Source organism: Ylistrum balloti, unplaced genomic scaffold (genome assembly GCF_031769215.1).
Source record: "Ylistrum balloti isolate Yb309-2 unplaced genomic scaffold, AGI_CSIRO_Ybal_v1 Utg370078, whole genome shotgun sequence".
In the NCBI taxonomy this organism is placed as follows: Eukaryota; Metazoa; Mollusca; class Bivalvia; order Pectinida; family Pectinidae; genus Ylistrum; species Ylistrum balloti.
In genome coordinates this window covers 162,702-169,187 of record NW_026782116.1, presented here as the reverse complement: position 1 = coordinate 169,187, position 6,486 = coordinate 162,702, and positions in this window count along the sequence as shown.

The window sequence follows — 6,486 nt, the reverse complement described above, 5'->3', positions numbered from 1 at the left end:
CTCCTCTACCCTAATCACATCATACTGGTTCCCTGTTATCTTTATTATTTGATTTTTTTCCAGAAGCATAAATACACAGTAATCAGCAGATGTTTCATATAGTACATGAGTGGAAACAAAAAAAACTTGGATATATTGAAGACTACATTTAGGTTATATAGTTAGAATTATTTCTTCATTTCGTATAGGTCAGCAGTGCTAGAAACAAATCAGACAACTTGACCCATATGCATAAAAACTCCCATTCCTGCCATTCTTGTCTTTAGATCGTGTGATACTTTTTTTTTCTAACTGCATAGATGTCTGTATTTACCATGGGCTAACATTTTAACTAAGTTCTCTACTTAGTACAATTCAAGCAAAGTGAATCTATATCTGATAGGTATGAAATATTAGAAAACAATCTTGAGAACAGAATTTGAGTTTTCCAAAAAATATTAATGAATATTTGTCCGTCGCTTTGTCTTGTTAATATATTCCTTGGGGAAATTTGTATGTGTTCGTAGTTTGAGGTCCAGGAAAGTAGTTTCTTAGACCTCTACTTATTTATCACATTGAAACAACATAACTGACGCAGCTTTCTGGCAATACTACATGTACTGATAATTTATATCTAAATTGATTCATAATCATGACCTCTTCCCCTCCCTCCCCCCTACAAAAAAACCATAGGCTATACGCATTGTATCTGTGTTACTGGCCAAGTCATTGAGGAAGTGTCAGGTATTTGAACCAAGGAGCATGTTCCCCCTCCAAGGAAAACTAAATTCCAAGGTTTCCAGGGTTTCCAGAGGTGAAGATGATGGTTGTTAAGAATTCATGTGAAGTATTTTGTTAACATTTCCAGTGTGATATACATGTGCTGTTTCGCTGATTTTCGTACCTTTGGTGTATAATCATCAATTAGTTCTCTGGACAAAATATTGTGGCTTTGATTTTAATACACCTCTTTTTTACCTTTAATGAATCAATTGAATCAATATGTTTAAACTTTTAGTTTATGAACTAATGTGAATGTGTTTGTTTTTTCTACAAATCAGGTGATGAGATGTCATTTGTAATTTTGCAATACATGCATTTGATATTGTTTGTACAAACAATTTTTAAAAATCATGTTATTTTGATCTCAAATCTATCAGTATCATGATATATATATGTAAATATCTATAATGTGCATATAACTCTTCTTATGTATGTAGAGGAATGTAATAAAATATCTTCACCTCATGTAGAGGAATATGATAAATTGTGGCAATTCTAAGGACTAACACTTTTCTAAACATGTGCTTTGACATTTCCATAACATTTTCAAATTACAAATTTGAAAGTTATAATAAAAATAACAGCAGTATAAATGATAACTTAGTGACGAGACATTGCCTGTACAACATCATTCCATTTGATAAATCAATTTCAGATGATGTAGTCTAATCATTCAAGCAAAAAGTGGAGAAGTCCCTTATTACATGTGCTATATTTGGGTATCAACCCACAACATAGTTGTTTAGATGTCATGAAATATTGGAAGTCCCTTGTTACTATATTTGGGTAAAAAGACTTGCTTTGTTATATTAACCCAGATCACGGTTTTTGGGTTGATGTAATGTTTGAGCAAGGTGAGACTGTTCAATGTCAGCTAATCAAGAAAAGTGGGAAAAAGCTATGTAAGAATAAACAATTATTAACCTGTCTGCAGATGAATACAAGGACTTATCAACCCAAGAATCCTGAGGCTGGAAAATAGATGAATAATTGTTTTTATTATATGATGACAATCAACACTTCCGATTGGTCAAATATTGTAGCAGAGGTTACTGCATTGTTACATTCACCTGTGAGATTCCCCAGAGAGTTTTGAACAGTTATTCACCTCACATACACAGATTCTGCCTGTTTTGGTGTAACATATTAGACCTGTTTTGGTCAATACGTGTGTAAGAAAGATTTTAAAATATATGTTATTTCATGACTTTTCATATCCATTAGATTAGGAGATTATATGCCTCGTTGAAGAAGTTATCAAATCCTAACGGAGGGATAGTACTCTGATTTGAATTAAATAAATTGAATTATTTGTATGTACAGTTAAACTACTGCAGATAGACACATGTATATTGCTATATATTTGAATAATAATATGCAAAAGTAAGTTATCAGTGATTTTTTGTGTTGATGTACTGCTTTTCTCTATTTCATTGTCTGAAATGACAGGAAAATGTCACTGACCTGTCCAAATAAAGGTTGTGTAAGAACTGTTGATCAGGTAAAAGAAAGTCACCTTTGTATTTTGATATTAAGTTTATCATATATTTGTTTATATTCTCGAAATGCGGTAAACATTTACGTTGTAATTTGAACAGAAAACTGAAAGTTTTCAGACCTTGTCACTGCCTCTGGTATAGGTATATGTGAATTGTATTTTACTTTTATTTCCAATTATTTAAAACTTGGGATAATGTTACAGTAATGTTTTGTATTAAAACTTTTTCTGTTTTTTTCCAAAATTGATATGGGATAGGTAACTGTTGTGTGATCCAGCTTTGAAACAACTTGATTGATCATTACATCATGGCTTCATCAATTAATTGTATAATTAGAGAAGTTTTATATGTGCTGTTGTAACTGCCTGCTGATGTATCCACTTTATACATGTACTTTGCAGAGAATAAAGTTTTTACATACACTGCCAGTTATACTTTGTAGAGGAGATTTCTGTAGAGTGTGTTTCAAATTGTTAAACATTAGAGTCATTGGCCTTATTCTAAGATGTCTTTTGTAATGACCTTTTCTGCCCTTCTCTTTCTCCCTACATCACTTCAGTTTGGAAGTAATACATTCACCAAAAAGATCCTACATTGTTACATCATTTATGAATATTTCTTATATGTTAAATATCTGTACAACCTGTCAAGCCGAAAAATCTAAATTGGAGCCACTTCACTGTGAGCTTAATCAAAATAGTTCTCCTCTTCATTGTTTTTTTAGAATTCATTTGACCATGTACTGTTACTTGTCAATAAGACTTAAACAGTGCAAATCCTCAAACACTTTTAGTTCAGCTTGAAAAAAGCACACAATGGCCAATTATTTCACAGGCCAATTTTTGTTCAGTAGTTACAAATGTATTTTCTGTGCATTTGGTTGTGTACTGTATTTATGCTCAATACTGACATGTATTCATCACTAGCTGTGTAAAATGTTATTAATTTTATTACAGTTGTAAGTATTCTGAATGATATAGATATTGTTTATGAAAGAATCTATCAAACTAAAAGGCTGATCATAGGTCAGTGTGATTGGGTCATATGCAAAAAATGCATTTCATATTGGGTGATAGGAATGAATGGAAAGTCAAATGATGATGCCAGTCGTCAACATCATATTGACTAATGGTCAAGGCAAGAACAAATTGTTTTTCTTAACATTTTCTGATATAATGAAAGAGAGCTGATCAAATTAAATAGAGTATGAATTTAAATCTTATTTTGAAGTGCTATCTCTCCGCCGTCCACTTACTTACCGGTAATCATAATCACCATTCAACATTTGCTTTTCTAAGTACATTGTCTTTGTATGTCTATGTATGCAAGATGTAGATAAACTTCAAATTGTACATTTTTTTTTTTTTTTTTCATTTCATGACTTGTGTCTAGATGTTGTCTGGAGGTAAAATGAGAGCCTTATACTTAATGAAATAGGAATCATTTTTTTTACTTTTACCTGTTTCTTGTGATCACTGGTATCAAAGTCATTAAATTAAATCATCTATAGAGTCCTGGTGTCGAGTTTTAATCTGAACATGTTGGAATAAATTGGGTGAACTTGATGTGACTAGTAAAATGTATTTACTTTTTAATCAATATTTAATTATGATACTAAGATTACACCATTGAAAATTTGATTATAATCAGCTTTGTTCCAATAAATTAGACCTACAATTACGTCGTCTCTTATCTAAATAGTGATATATCCAGGTTTAAAATGCTGACGATTCCAATAAATGACTGGTAATACAAGAGATCCCAGAAGGATCTTCGCACCTACTATTGTTTGATCTTTATTTGTTCTTTAAAGTTTGGATCTTTTCCCTTCTTTTCTCTTCTCTGTTTTTGCTCTTAATGATAAGAAATTTGAACATTCCTTTGCAGAACTAGTGATAATAATCTTTAACTGCCAAATCAATGATGGTTGTCCGCAAGCCATTTTGTTTTTTCTGAAATTTGAGAGAACCATTCAGTACTTCGAAGAAATAGCGATAACAAATTTTAATTGAAGAGGCACAACTAGGGTCCAAGGGGACACTACACATGACGCTATATCTCTTAAGAAATAGTGATAACAAACTTTCAAAGTCAAAATTGAAGATGGCTGCCTTTCAGCCATTTCATTTTTCTGACCAGTCCCAAAATTAAACTGGCACAACTAGGGACAAAGGGGAACCTGCATATGAAATTTGAGAGAGATCAATCTGATACATCAAGAAATAGTCATAACAAACTTCGATGAAAAAAACCAAGATGGCCTCCTGTCAGCCATTTTGTTTTTCTGGTCAGTCCCAAAACCAAATAAGCACAACTAGGGAACATGGAGAAGCTACATATGAAATTTGAGAGATCACAATTCAGTACTTTTAAAGAAATAGCCATAACAAACTTCATTGAAAAAAAAAACCCAGAAAATACCAACATGGCAACATAATCATAATTCAAACTCAAATTCCATAAAACCAGCGCAAAATATGAACAAAGAAAGATTTACAAGGAGACTCCAGAAAAAGTACAAGGAGAATAAAACCAAGTGTTTCAGGAAGAGTAAGTGTCTTCTGCTTCACCGACGATACCTGCCATGTAAACCTTGGTCAATCCAAATAAATAAATTCACATTATCAAATGAGAACAAGATATACAACAAACGGGCAAACTAATGATCATCAAGTATGTCCAGCCACATGTCACACAAAGAAACAGAATATTTTTCAATGAGATCACTATGAAGACCATAAAACTTCCCCATAATTTTCATCAACCTGCATCTTTTGAAACCTTGTGATACCAGTTTCAGTAAGTTTACGACTTCTTGCACAGAAAAAATCTCTCCCAAAATTAAACAGGCACAACTATAGACCACAGAAATCATATAAATTTTGAGAAAAATCTACAAAGAAATTCTAAAGAACTACCAGTAACAATAATAAAGTCAAAATCCAAGATGGCTGCCTGTAAGCCATTTTGTTTTTCTGATCAGACGATTTCAACCAAGGACCAAGGGGAACACACATATGAAATTAGATGGAAGATCTATGCTGTAATTCTCAAGAAGTAGCGATAACAATTTTCAATGAAAACAAGAGATCCCACAGGGATCTTGGCGCCCACCATTTGAGGATCTGTTTTCAGTTCTTGAAGATTTGTTTATTTTTTTTGTTTGTTACAGGTGTTGTAAATGTTCATGAACTGGTCTTCATTGAATGTACTCAATGATGGCACAAGATATTTTTATTAAGCACCTATTAGCAAATATCATTTGAAAAAGATCCCAAAGTGTTATTAGATAGCAGTCAATTACAGGTGGATAATGGACAATTTGCTTGTGCTGTATTACTGTCAACATCCAAGATGGCTGCCTGTGGGCCACCTTGATTTCAAATCAGTCCAAAAAAGGTACAATGCACAACTAGGGACCAAGGGAAACCAATATCTATGAAATGTCAGAAGGATCCATCCAGTACTTCCTCAGATATAGCAGTAACAAGATTTTACTCTCAAAATCCAAGATGGCTGCCTGTCAGCCATCTTGAATTCGAATCAGTCCAAAAAAGGTACAATGCACAACTAGGGACCAAGGGGAAACTGCATATGAAATTTGAGAAAGATCCATCCAGTACTTTCCAAGAAATAGCAGTAACAAACTTTTACTTCCAAAATCCAAGATGGCTGCCTGTCGGCCATCTTGAATTCGAATCAGTCCAAAAAAGGTACAATGCACAACTAGGGACCAAGGGGAAACTGCATATGAAATTTGAGAAAGATCCATCCAGTACTTTCCAGGAAATAGCGGTAACAAACTTTTACATCCAAAATAAAGATGGCCACCTGTCGGCCATCTTGAATTCGAATCAGTCCAAAAAAGGTACAATGCACAACTAGGGACCAAGGGGAAACTGCATATGGAATTTGAGAAAGATCCATCCAGTACTTTCTAAGAAATAGCAGTAACAAACTTTTACTTCCAAAATCCAAGATGGCTGCCTGTCGGCCATCTTGAATTCGAATCAGTCCAAAAATGGTACAATGCACAACTAGGGACCAAGGGGAAACTGCATATGAAATTTTATGGAAGATCCATCCAGTACTTTCTCAGAAATAGCGGTAACAAACTTTTACTTCCAAAATCCAAGATGGCCACCTGTCGGCCATCTTGAATTCGAATCAGTCCAAAAAAGGTACAATGCACAACTAGGGACCAAGGGGAATCTGAATATGAAAT